The sequence below is a fragment of the Lupinus angustifolius genome, chromosome LG14 (assembly GCF_001865875.1).
Source record: "Lupinus angustifolius cultivar Tanjil chromosome LG14, LupAngTanjil_v1.0, whole genome shotgun sequence".
NCBI classification, from domain to species: Eukaryota; Viridiplantae; Streptophyta; class Magnoliopsida; order Fabales; family Fabaceae; genus Lupinus; species Lupinus angustifolius.
In genome coordinates, this window is record NC_032022.1 from 12,019,979 (window position 1) to 12,034,403 (window position 14,425).

Here is a 14,425-nt window from a genome sequence, read left to right on the forward strand (position 1 = left end):
TATCAAGAATGTGTTGAAATGACCATGAAAACCTATTATACAAAATATGGAATCTATTTAAGATGACTTACTTTAAAGTGGTAAGATCAACTTGGGAGATATGGATTTAAAAGTGTAGACTTGGATTAAGAAACTTGCCTTAAAATGGTGAAGTATGGCTTACAAAGTCTTCATGAAAGTATAAATCTATGAAGTGATAAAAGTGTAAACTTTATTAAAAACTTATCTTGGAAAATGTTAGATATTAGAAACAAGACTTTCAATGATAAAGGATGGTACAAAAATATGAATCTTGGACCAAATGGATGAAAGTCTTTGAGTACATGAAATAGATTAAAGTGTTAAACAATGTTTTTACTTTAGAGTTATCATGTAAAATTTATTCACAAATCATTAAATTGTTTTGTGCGTTTAGTTTCGAAGCTTTCAAAGTTGGACGATCAATCCACTCTCTCGTAAAGGAAATCGACCATGCAACAACATAAGGTGAGGGAGAATACAACGTGACATAGTGGTGTCCGAATATGACACCCAGATCTCCTAAACTATCTCAAAAGTTTGGAATTCTATTTGTGTATTAAGAAAACCCATACTTAATCAATTAATTTGGGTGCCTGGATTTTGTACGGATACTTTCTTAAGTTGTATGATTAGGATAGCTTAAAATATCAAGTATTGTGGTGGCTATCCTTGAAGGAACACCACTCGAGAAACTAAAATAAATTGGGATCGAAAACAGGAGAGAGTTTCGATCCGGTAGCCCAAAAGGGCGAGGAAAATGGTCCTCTTAACTGGACCACCTCGCTCGGGCGAGGGAGAAACATAGAGGTATGGTTCCAAATAGAGCTTGGGCGAGCAACCCCTCGCCTAGGCGTTTTTGACGTTTTTGGCGCTAGGGCGACTGTACCTCGCCTAGGCAAGTCCATACATGTATTTTGACCAGATTTTGGTGGATTTTTAGCTTGAGCGATAGTCCCCTCGCCCGAGAGAGAACCATGTAGGAAATTGAGTCTGTTTTGATGAATTGGTCGCTTGGGCGAAAGACAAACAATATTTTTGACTGATTGCGTTGTTTGATTGCTTAGGCAATAGGCCTAGCTTGGGTGTGAAGTGTATTGAACCTGGTGCCCAAAATCGACAAACTTATAGAAGTACCTTTGTTCATGTGCCTATTTAGGGCAAGGTTTCCAACTGTGATGTCGTGATGAGGGCGATGCCCAAAAAAAGGATTACATGATACCACACAGCGAGGTCGTCTGACCATCAGAGGCTTGGCCATGTGGCCGTCTAGGGTGATTCATCGATGGTTCGTAGTGGTAGGGATGTTATTCCTCTATTTACGTGTTGATGTAAGATCGGGTCCCACAAGAAGCATTCCTCTAGGAGATGTCTTAGGTTGGGCCGATCATATAAAATAATGATTAAAAGATTTACTCGACTAACATCGTTAGTGGGCATACTCATTATGGATAATGAAGTAGTGGAGAGGAAATTGATGGGAGACGAACGAGCCCCAAGATGTTGAGAGAGACGACGATGGCGGTGGTTCGTCAGCAAAGTCTTGAGGGTGAGTCTAGGTGAGACGAGTCCCTTGTATTCCTGGATGAGGTTTTCTGTTGGATCGGACAGTTCTCACAACCCCTCTTTGCAATCAGGATCAATGAGAGGGGTGCCCAAAAAGACACCGTCCTAAGATGGACAGTTCCTCGGAACAGATCGATCATATATCCTTGCGAGGAATAATTTTGGTGCGTTCAAATCAGCTTGTTATGGGACTTGTACTCTTGGTTATTTCCGAATAGTATATTGGGAGGATATTGGTGAAAGGATGGATAAAACAAGTATAACATTCATACATTGAGATTATGGACTTTGATCCTCATAATCTAAGATTATAACATCATTCATCATTGTGCATTTTTATATGTGATGTATATATTGTGTTTATTATGCGTGTCTTTCTGGATATGATATTTTGTGTAATTCCACGCCGTCAATGAGTAATATTCATTAGATTCTTACTTCCTCTTCTTTCTATTTGTCTTCGGATCGCATTTTGTTCAGATGGATTGATCTGCGAGGATTTAGAGTTACCGCTTCTCGATATCCCAAGAGGGGGCATGGAGGATTGAGGGAGATCGGTACACCTACACAAGCCCTTGCGACTTAGATCTGTGTAGGGTAGTTTTTCATGTGCTGGATGTCTCAGTCTTTTGTATAATTTCAGTTTGGGCGAATATTTCTTCTGCCTTGTATTTCGTATACATATTTTCGTTATTAAATGAAGTATTATTCAAAGTTATATTGTGTTATTTTTTGTTACCATTAGGAAACGGTTTTTGATTTTCTGCAATGTATGTTACTTAAAGTGATGTCCCGAAAAAGAAACGAATCTAAAGATGATAAGTTTACGTTACATTATTCAAAAAAAAAATTGATCCATTTTTGGGCATTATATTTATGGAATAATTTTCGGGGCGTTACAAGTGACCAGCTATATTTTTAACTAATAAATGATTTGATATTTTACACTTAACATAGAATAGCAATCTTAGGAAAATGACTAATTCAAATATTTGTACAATTCCAATCAAAGTTATTATTGATTCCTTAATTTTAGACAATCTTCATTATAAAGTTAAATTTATAATCATTTATTGTTTAATTATATAATAGGTAATAAGAAATACTTATAAATCATAACAAATATGTGTTCTTTAATTTTTAAAAATAGTCATTATTGATATATTTTGTTTAGAATTTAGATTTGATTCTAATATTAGAATGTTACTATTGTAGTATTCAAATAGTAACAATAAGAAATATAACAGAAAAATAATATTATTAATTTTCTGTTATTAATATTAGTCAGTAGTTATTAAGAGTAGTAACAATAGTAGTTTTTGAAATTTATTTGTTTGCAAATATTTTAGAGTCAAATAATAATAATGTATTTTTTGAAATTAATCTTATTTATAGTCAAATAATAATGAATTATAAATTTATTAATAATTTTTAATTAATATGATAATGATGTGTTTCTCAATAATTTATAAAGTATCATGTCCTCCATCTTCAAACAGAATAATATAAAGTATAACGTGGCTTTTTTCTATCTCTATCCTCCAAATAAAATCAACCACCAAATATAGAATAGTAACCTTAGAAAAATGACTAATTTAAATATTAACAATTTCAATCAAGGTTATTTTTTATTCCTTAATTTTAGACAATGCTCATTATAGATAAGTATATAATCATAAGTTATTTAATTCTAAAATAACTAATAAGAAATATGTATACCATATATCTATTCTAAATCATAGAATTAGAACTTCAATAATAACATAGATGAAGAAACTAAATTCAAATAATGAAAATATTAAGTCAAATATGTATGTTATAAAAGTTATAATTTATATTAGAAAAATAATATAAACATAATAATAATAAACATCTATACTATATATAAAGCCAAAACATGGTGTAACCACCACCATGGTATAATTTATATATTCGTATTTCTCCCTTCAATTTTTTAATTTAAAAAAATCATATAATCACATCAAACATATTAATTATAAGTTGCATATTTTCTAATAAAGACAAAAAAATATAATATAAAGTAAATATAATACAAAAGAGACATTTTAATTCTACAAAATGAAGTGTATAAAAATTAATTACTTAGTACTTTAAAATAAGAACGTGACCGGCAAACACTCGACAGACACAAAGTGTCTGTCGCACACTAGTAATAATAACTTTCATATATAAACATTTATTTATTAATGTTATTGATATTAAAATTAATTTTCAATATTCATATTTACAATTGTACGAATTCATAATATTAAAAACATTAAATTGTATAAAACATAATGAGCCACAATCTAAAACAATGGTATTAATAATATTATTTTTATTAAAGTTAATGAATACTGAAATTGTAATAAAGATAATAATAATATATCCATTGAGAATAATATTCTTCCAAATAAAGAAATGAAACTTCCATTTTTAAGGTAATTTTTTGTAATAAAGCCTCTACAAAAATCATAATGTATCATTGACCCTTATAGGAAAAAACAAAAATTTTTGTTTAAAAAAATGTCATATCTTTGATTTAATTGTGATAATGAAATTGATTCTTCTACATTTATCATATTATAAACAATCATAAGATATACAAAGTTGTATGCATTGTAACACATATTTGATTTATATTTTGTTTGAATTATTTCTGATTCCTTAATTTAGGCAATGCTCATAATGTATATATATTTTTAGAGTTTACATTTGATTCTAATATTGAAATGTTACTATTTAAAATAGTAACAATAGTAAACTTATCATAAAAATATATTAAGAATAGACAATATAAAATTGTATTGTATCTATTAGTCAACCAAATATATGACTATAGAGTGATTAACACTTTGTTAATTAATTATTGGCATATGTAAAACATTTTTCTGTACCAACTTTCCAGTTCTCAAAGGTAAGAAATTAAAACATTTAGTGATTTAATTATCACTTTCAAATTAAATCATTATTGATTTATATTATTAGCGTTCCATTTTAAAGATTTTAATTATTGTTTAAATTTTTACTCAAGACTTTTTTGTTGATTATATGTTCAATTAATTATTGCATATGTAATAATATATTTTACATTTACTTTTCTATCTATGTATACTACCATGAAATTTTTTCATTTAATGCTACTTTCCATTGCATTTAATATTTTCATTTTCACAATTCAGAATTTACGCGATCATTTAAGAAGTTTTCAAAGTTATACATATATTATTTATTAATACTAAGAAGTCATTTAAAAGGTCATTTAATATTTCCTCATACTCTTCAATGGTTATGCTTGGGGTATACATGTGGTTGTATAATGAATACATCTCAGTGTTCAATTTTTACAAGCATTTTAGTTGCTCTTACCTTTGGTTTGCTTCTTGCCTTTTAAAAGTTTTGTTGTCTGAAGAGCTTCTATAATTTTCTCATTGTTTTTCAAAATTTTGCTTATGATATGTTATGTTCACTTTTTATCTAATATTACCATCAACTTCTTATGCTTTCTAAATGTTTAGCCCCTTTAGTTTCGTTTTTCAATCATTATTTATCTTCTCTACATTATGTGTTAACATCATACTTTCAAATCTCTCAATGGCTCTCATATGTGTCATTAGATGTATATCTCATGTTGTACTAATGTTGTTGAGGTTTATTGGTGGTAACAAATTATTAGTTATCAATTAATTCTATATCAACCTAATAATGTAAACTAAATGCAAAATATTGAAAATCTCTTAAGCACATACATGATTGTGTTGACTTCATTATAAATTTATATTTGACTAATGAATATATGTTTATTCTGTCCCAGCTTGGTGGTGAACTTATGGATTTTATAATTATTCTTGATAATACAAAAGGTGTGAAAGCATTTTGCACATGATAGGTAGATAGACATCAAGTGAAGATTGAATAATTACAACAACAAAACACATACAATTTAATTAGTTTACAATGTTTGTGTTTTTATATATTTCTTTTAATTTTATCAAACTATTACACAATATAAATAATATATATTTAATAATATTAATACTTGTGTGCTTTTAAACATGCATCAAAATCAACATGTCTCATACGAATGCACATGTAATATGCATATTCGTAACCATCTGAATCCACAAGTAACATGCGTGTTCTTAACCATGTGAATGCACATGTAACACATGTGTTCTTAACCATGCGAATGAATGGGTAACATGTGCGTTCTTAACTATGCAAATGTGCGAACAACATGTGTATTCTTAACCATGTGAATGCACATGTAACATGTATGTCCATAACCATACGAATGCACGAGTAACATGTGTGTTTTTAACCAAACGAATGCACTGGTAACATGTGTATTCTTAACCGTGCGAATACACGAGTAACATGTATGTTCTTAACCATGTAACATAAAATTATTACCCCATGCAAATACACAGATAACTTACTAGTTAGAAAGAAAAAATAATTCAAAATAATTACTTACCAAAACATAAAGTTCAAGCTATTTTCATTCATTTTCACTGAAATTGATAGTTTAGACCAGCTGAAGTTGGAGAACAAATGAATTTCTTAATCACATATTCCATCTTATCATATAGGAAAATGATATATGTTTATACTAATCCTCCTACCCACAATAAAATGATATACGTCAAGAGATGATACCTTATTTGTTGATGATTAGTTTCCAAGTGAGATATGTTACATTTTTGTTAATTACAGTAATGCTATTGTTATTTGTGTCTCATTGATTAATTACATGAATGCTATTGTTATCTATATTTTTATGAATAGGACAAGAGGAGTAACATATCGGGAGGAACATTTTCCAGACCATTAGCTTGAAACAGCTTTGTATGATGATTCTTTTGTGCCACGATTACCGTGAACTTGGGAAAATCGACTTCCCCTAAATGTTGATAGGCCTGTAATCGAAAAACTCCACCATAACATAGGATTAGGAACCATCAAAAAGCAGTATAAATAGGATTAGAATACTTTGTTTTAAAAAAACTTTGATAAAAAATGCTCCATTGGAGCTTTTAGCACTTTTTAAAGAACAAAAATCAGTAAATCCAATCATACATTAAGAACGTGTAACTAAATATAAGCATTCAAGCAACCAATCATAAAATCAAATTGAACATCGAAAAGGTTGCAGAATAACTTTTATTATCCAGTTAAGCTCAATACATGAGGCACTCTTGGATATGAGGCACTCTTGGATATGAGGCATGAGAATGGTACATAGGACTTATGGATGTGATCCATGAAATTGACATACATAGGACTCATGGATTGCATCACGAGATTGTTTAAATATGAGGAAAAAATAGAACTCATGCATAGGAGATATGAGTTTCATGGAGGAGAGAGAAGGCCATGAGAACTCGTGCATAGCAGGTATGAGTTCCCTAGGAAATAACATTCCTGGTCCACAAATTTAGCAAAGTCGTGGATGATATCCACAACTCTTAAAAAGTTAGTATGATAATGTAGTCTAACTATATTATCCACATCAGTTTTTCCGCCAACAACTCAAAGATGATCACATACAAAACTTAATAAGATGAAGTAAAAGTAAAACGAGAGAAGAACACCACCAGAAACCCATAAAAATCATCCCACGAACAGCCTCCGATGGGTAAGGCCTAGCCAGGAACTAAAACGTTAGAGACTTGCTTTCCCATAAACAAAAATGTTTGTGTGCTCGAGAACAGCCATAGTGCCATACTAGTGGAAGGAACAATTCCATTTATGAAGGGAGGCTCCTCAACTACTCCGACACCGCAATACATACCTGCCTGAGAAACCAAGTGCAACGTTTCAGCTTCATCATCAAACATGCCAACCAGGTCACCAACAACACCACGAGATTGAACTACATATGATTATTCTGCATCAAAACTAAAAAAAGAAACATTGTGATGAGTTTTTTTACTATTTTAAATTGCAGATGGTGTTGTAGTTGTTTTACATGGCAAAACTCGCTAAAGTATAATATTAAGATTACAATTGTGTTTATGGAGTACAATTTAAAATTATAATGATTACAACTGATACCACAGCCATATTCAGACTCAGCAGACACAGATTCAGGAGCTATAGTTCACCGTGAAATATTTGGTAAGAAAATTTGTTCTCTAAAGATTTCTTTCAATAAACAACTTAATCCATAGAAAATTGGATTTTTTTTAAAGCAAGGGTGAAACTACACCCACGAATATATTAAATGAGCCAAGTTACAAGGTAGCCATTACAAGTTCCTAAACCTTTAGTTAGGAAGAAGCAACTTGTTTCTATTAAAATCAGGCAAAATAAAAGAAGGATGATAATTCCACCACGAATCAGTCCTAGAATTCACTCCAAAATTAGCCAACTTGTCAGCACAAGCATTCCCTTTCCTAAATATGTGAGAAACTCTGACTTGCATACCCAACATAGTGTTCCTGCACTTGTGCATTAGGGTTGCTTAGCTTCCAACGAACCGCCCTGCTACCCATGAAAATTTCCACCACCCAAGTTGAATCACACTCCAGCCAAATGAGGTGCCAACCTTTTGAATAGGCAACCTGATAACAGAAATTGAGTTAATAAAGCCAGCCACCAAGACCTACTTCAATTGAGGACTCCACTTGTTAAAGATTGTCAACAGGCTTTGAATTGAAGAATTGTCAAGGTTGAAACCAAATTGATTACTTAACCAGTTCCAGATAGCATTGGCAAAAGTGCAATTAAAGAACAGGTGATTAGATGATTCTTCACTAGACCAGCACAAGTTGCAGATAGAACCCAAAGACATACCCATAGCTTTCAAATTCTCATCAGTTGGCATTCTATTGTTGTATAGCCTCCAAGCAACAAAAGATTTTGATGGGGGGATTGAGATTGACCAAATATGCTTGCACCAGTTATGTTGAGATTGAGCAGGTTTGGTGAAGAGATAAGCCTCTTTCATAGTTAGGATCCCCATCACTAGAGTGCAACCAAGCCAACTTTTCATCCATGGAGGCATTAGAAATTGGAGTCTTAACTATTTGCTGACACAATTCAGGTGCAGCCTAGCCAGCCAAGATGGAATTATCCATGAAGAATCATGAATGAAGTCAGCAACCTTAGCCAATAAAACAAAGGAGATTGGATTAGAGATACCAAGGAGATCAACTAAAGGATAGCCCAACCAATTGTCCAAACAATAGTTTATGTTGTTCCCATTACCCAACAGCCAGATTGAGTTCTCCTTGATCAAATGCCAATACTTTTTGATACCTGGCTAGACATAGGACTTTGTGTAAGTGGATCTAGGCTTTGAAGCTTTACAAAATCTCTTCCTATAAAAGGTTGCCCATTTCTAAGAGGAAGAGCTCATCTCCTAACCAGTTTGAGAATGGTAGCTTGATTCGTAGTTGTGATTGATCTTAAACCAAGACCACCCACTTTAACATGGCAACAAACCTTATGCCAAGCAACAATAACAAGCTTTTTGACCTTAGTGTCCCCAGACTAGATGAATTTTCTTATGCAATTGTCCATCCTCTTTAGTAAATTGACAGGTCAATTATAGACATGAAAGCTATAAACTAACATAATGTGGATTATAGACTTAACAAGCTCAACTCTACCTATAATTGAGAGGCAAGACCATTTCCATTTAGCCAGCTTGTTAACAATTTTGTCTGCTCTTGGCTACAAGTTAATAACTTTTGGTTTTCCTTTTAACAAAAGGACACCAAGATAATTAAAGGGCAATGGCCTGCTCCAAATCCCAGCCAGTTAGTGAGATTGGCAATTTTCCTAGCATTTGCTTGAGTAAAGTAAAACTTGCACTTCTCAAGGTTTAAGCATTGACCAGAGATTTTAGCATAATCAATGAACATGCCCTTTATAGCTGACAATTCTTTTTTGATGCTTCTATAGAAAATCAATATGTGCTAATTCTCCCACTCTCCAGAAAATTAGATAAACATATGCTCATCACATCTTCAACCAAACAAAATAGAAGGGAGGATAAAGGATCACCTTGCCTAACCCCTCTCTTGTAACTAAACAACCCACAGATTGACCATTAACAGAAATGGGAAATTTAGCATAGTTAAGAATCACCTCTATCCAGTTTATAAAGGAGTTAGCAAATCCAAAAGCCTTATGAGTGTCCATAAGGAACCTCCAATCAATAGTATCAAAAGCCTTTTTGACATCCAACTTGATTGCTAAGTTACCACCAAAGATCTTGTGGTCAAGGAGATTAATTGCTTCAGAAGCAATACAAATGCAATCCTGATTATGCCTATCTTTGATGAAGCCCCTCTGCTTATTAGAGATAATTTTTGGAGCAATTATTGCAAGTCTGTCAACCAAGACTTTAGTGATGATCTTAAATTGGAAGTTTACTAAAGCAATTGGCCTAAAATCCTCAATTTTATCTGCACAAGAGAACTTAGGGCTTAGAACAATATTGTTTGAATTCAGGTTAGGAAGGATCCATCCCTAGATGAATAATTGAATCACTAATTGGAAAACATCATGACCAATGATATCCCAAAATTCCTAGAAGAAACATCCTCCAAACCCATCAGGGCCAGGGGCACCCTCCCCATTCATGGCAAAAACAACAGCTTTAATCTCATCCTTCGAAGGAATTATGGAAAACATTGTGTTATCCTCCTCATAAACCAGATGAGGAATTACATATTAATGACATTGCTAGGGTGAATTTCATTCTTTGATGCATACAAGTTGGTGAAGTAGTCGAACACATGATTTTCAATTTCCTACTGATCCAAAAAAGGGGTTTCTCCATTTCTAAGCATGGACATAGACTTAGTACCATACCTGATTTTGGAAATTTTATGAAAGTAGCTTGTGTTCCTATCACCACTAATCTGTCAATTCAATCTGGATTTCTCCCTCCAAAACTCCTCCTCAGAATTTAAAGCAACCAACAAATCCTTTTGAGCATGCTCCTCTTGAGCCATAAGGATTTCATTTTGGCCCTCAGATGTGAGTCTCTGCTGGATAAGCTCCACTGAGGCTAAGGCATTCTTGACCATTAAATGAATGTTTCCAAAAACCTCTTTATTCCAGATTTTTAAAATAGCCTTAAGGCCCTTGAGCTTTTTGGACAGGACATACATAGGGCATCGCACCACATTGCTAGTCCAGTGAGTCTCCACCATCCTTCTTAGGCTCTGGTGTTGAAGCCACATTTTATGGAACCTAAAAGGAGTTTGCATAATGATAGCTATAATGGAAGAACAAAGCATTAGAAGATGGTGATCAGAAGTAGATCTATGAAGAGTGTAGCAAGATGTTTGATGCCAAAGTGAAAACCAACTATCATTGCAAATTGTTCTATCCAATATTTTTTCAGTATGAGCCAACTCTCTCCTTCTATTAGATCAGGCGAACTCAACTCCCCTAGTCAATATGTGATGAAAGTTACAGACCTCAGAGAAAATTTTGAAATCCTCACAAGCGGTTCTGTTACGCAAAGAGGCTCCTCTAACTCATTGGCTCCAAGGACATAATTAAAATCCCCAATGCAACACCAAGGACAATGATTGGCAGATGTCGCGCCCCGATTTTTGGCTACGGGACCTCTTTGGGAGTCGCCACCACGCTTTTTGCGGTTAAAACGTAGAAAACTCAATTTAAGCCCAAATTAAGATAAAATGGTCTTTTATACTAGAGTTTGAGTACGGGAGTCGATTACGGGTCGAAGAATGTATTAGCACCTCGTCCACCCTTAACTAAACGGTACCCTAACTAAATGCATGAACTAAATACCCTTGATTTATTTAAATTAAATTGTTTAAACGAAATATATTTTTTTTATTTTTTTTGTGTCTGACAAGAGTTTATCCTTCTCCTACGTATCCCTATGTGCAATAGAGAAATCAAGACTACATAGTTCTTTTAAAAATTTAATTTGGTTGGATTTAAAAAGTTGAATTTACTCAAAATGGAACTAATAGACGAAGAATCAACATTGATTGCTTACATTCTTCCTAGTTCGATAGATAGCAGAAGCAGTACAGATGACCGCGACCGATTCTCGACTCGAAGCATAGAAAGACACAATACAAGTTGTAACCTCGCCATTATATCCCAAAAATAATTAAAAATTTATTATTATCATTATTACTTTTAAAATAAAGTTTAGAAATTTGTTTGAATTTAGTTGGAGTGAGATTAATAGACTAAGAATCAACATTGATTGCTTACCATCTTCCCATTTCGATAGATAACAAAAGCAGTACAAGTGACCGCGACCGATTATCGACTCGAAATAAGGAGAAAAATGCAATACGAGTTGTAACCCCGTTATTAATTTTTAAAAAATTTCTCACAATTAATTTGCTTAAATTTTGAATCAAATTTCATACAATTAAACATATGAATTATCTTAGTTTTAGCATCACGCATACACTAACCAATTGATTAATAATATGCATATAGTCCCTAATGCATTTCAATCCGCACTGTAACCAATTGATTAGAGAATTTGTTAACTTATATACAAATGTAACAAAATAAGTGAACCCAAGTTCAGTAACAACGTAATATTATATAGAGAAAAAGATGTATACACCGATAGTGTAAGAGTTCACTCCATTTTTAATTATGTTTGACTTTTCACAAAAAGTTATCCAAATGAAGGGTGAATGATGCACTGATTATGCATAATTCTTTACACTGTCAGTGCATCAATATTACACTCTTTTTCTAAACAGGCATGTTTCAATTGGGGATATTTTAAAAGAAAGCATTCCATACTGAAAAGAAGAAGAAGAAAGGTTCACCGAAACCCTAGAGATTCCATCAGCCCCCTTTTGAGAGGAAAGGGGATGAACTCGTTCCTAGAAATAATGGCTGAAATCACGTCTCTCCGATGAAGTTGCACATGTGGCACCGGTAAACTTTGCATTTTACTCGCGGTGCCTGAAACCCATAGCGGGTGTCTGCATATCTCTTCTCCCCCCGGTCATCAATATTGTTTCCAACACCATGTAGTGATCTCACAATGGTTATTGAAGTCAGATAAGGATTTGGCCACCCCTTTACCAGACTGAACTAAACGGGTTTCAGGTCCATCGCCTCACGCGACGAAGCATGAGTCACTCTCGGCAGTGATTAGCAGCGTTGGAGCAAGTTGATACCTCTCTTTATTTTTGCTTATGGGTTACTAAATGGGATATTGAATCTTTGATGAGGATTCTAGTTGATGAGTTACAGGGATGAATGTATTACTGATTTAAATTATTGGTTAAATTTCTATATTATCTTTGCTTAATTACTGGAATAAATGTGATTTGGTTTTATGTGTTAAAATGGTGTTTTTCAATTCATTGTGGTATTGTGTATTGCTCTTTCTTTAACCATTAGAATTGTTCATGACTATGTCCCATAATGAATACTTTGAGTAGTAGCTTTGTTTTGTTGAAAAGAATTTGTACAAGTATGTGTGATCTTAATAAACAGTGATTAAAGATATATGTAGTCTGAAATTGTTTATGATTATATGAAAGTGCAGATACTAGTCATGACATGAACATCCCTAAAGCATGTGGTTTTACATTGAATATCTTAACAGTGATATAGATGGTGTTATTTGAGAATGCTTGTGAATGCAAATGAAAAATAATACCAACCTGGTTTTGCTTGTTATCAATCTGCTCTATCACCACTTCTCTTGAACTTTTCTGAATTGTTTGGCACTGTTGTCTCTTTCTTGTTGCATTCTGGATGATATATCACTGTTCCTTTTTTTTTTTGGTTCACCACCCCCCCCTTTTATCAAGGTGTAGTCGCTACTTAGTGGTTAAACCCCTCTATCCACTTACTTTCCACTCTCTCAATCTCGTTAACAACCAGATTCTCTTTTTCACTTTTTTATACTAACTATTACTATTTTTGAATTAAATAAATGTATATATATTTTGTATTATTGGAATCAGTTTATGAGTATTTATAAAAATAATAATTCTTATTGCAATAAAATAAAAAACAAACCTACAATATTAATATACGTATATGAATAGTGTGATGACTAATATGTGATGAGTTGATGGTTAAACTTAAAGGCCCAAACTCTAGCTCATCGAGCTTTTTTCAAACAATGTTTATTATGACAAGCTATATACAAACTTTAATATTATACTTAGCAATATTTCACAAAATAATTCTAAGGTTAATACATATTAGAGTCTATTTTAAATGTTGAACAATGGACTGGACAAAAGTAGGTATTCACAACAGAAATCAGATAAAGAATGTCGGACCACAAGGACCTAGGCATCAAGTATTGAGTGTGTGCATAGACAACACAAATGAAAACTTGGTGATTATCCAAAACCAGGGAAATAGAGATTTGCTGAGAGGTATTAGAAATGATGTTTGGATTGAGACCAACATGACAAAGCCCCCAGATATTAGGCAACAAGTTAACCATATCACTCACAATGAAAAGCTTTAAATTTAAGGCAGACCAAAATAAGGGATTAATCTTATTAGAAAGCACCATGAGCTCAGATATGAAGATAACATCTGGCTTATTTTTAGAGTAAAGCTTTTTAAACACTAATCTAGTTTTAGGATTACCCATGCCTCTACTGTTCCAATATAGCACCTTCATTTGGAAACACTTAGATAGCCACCTCTACAGATAAAATGAACTCTTTCCAAGCTTTGCTTATGTCTCAATTTTTTCTTTTGAGATTTTGACAAAACTTATGTGTAGATCCCCTCCTTAGCTATGTCATTATCATCCCTTTCAACTATAACATCCTCCTCTTCATCAGCCCAAAGTCTACCCACAATTCTTGATTCTTTTGTTGCAGGCAAATTG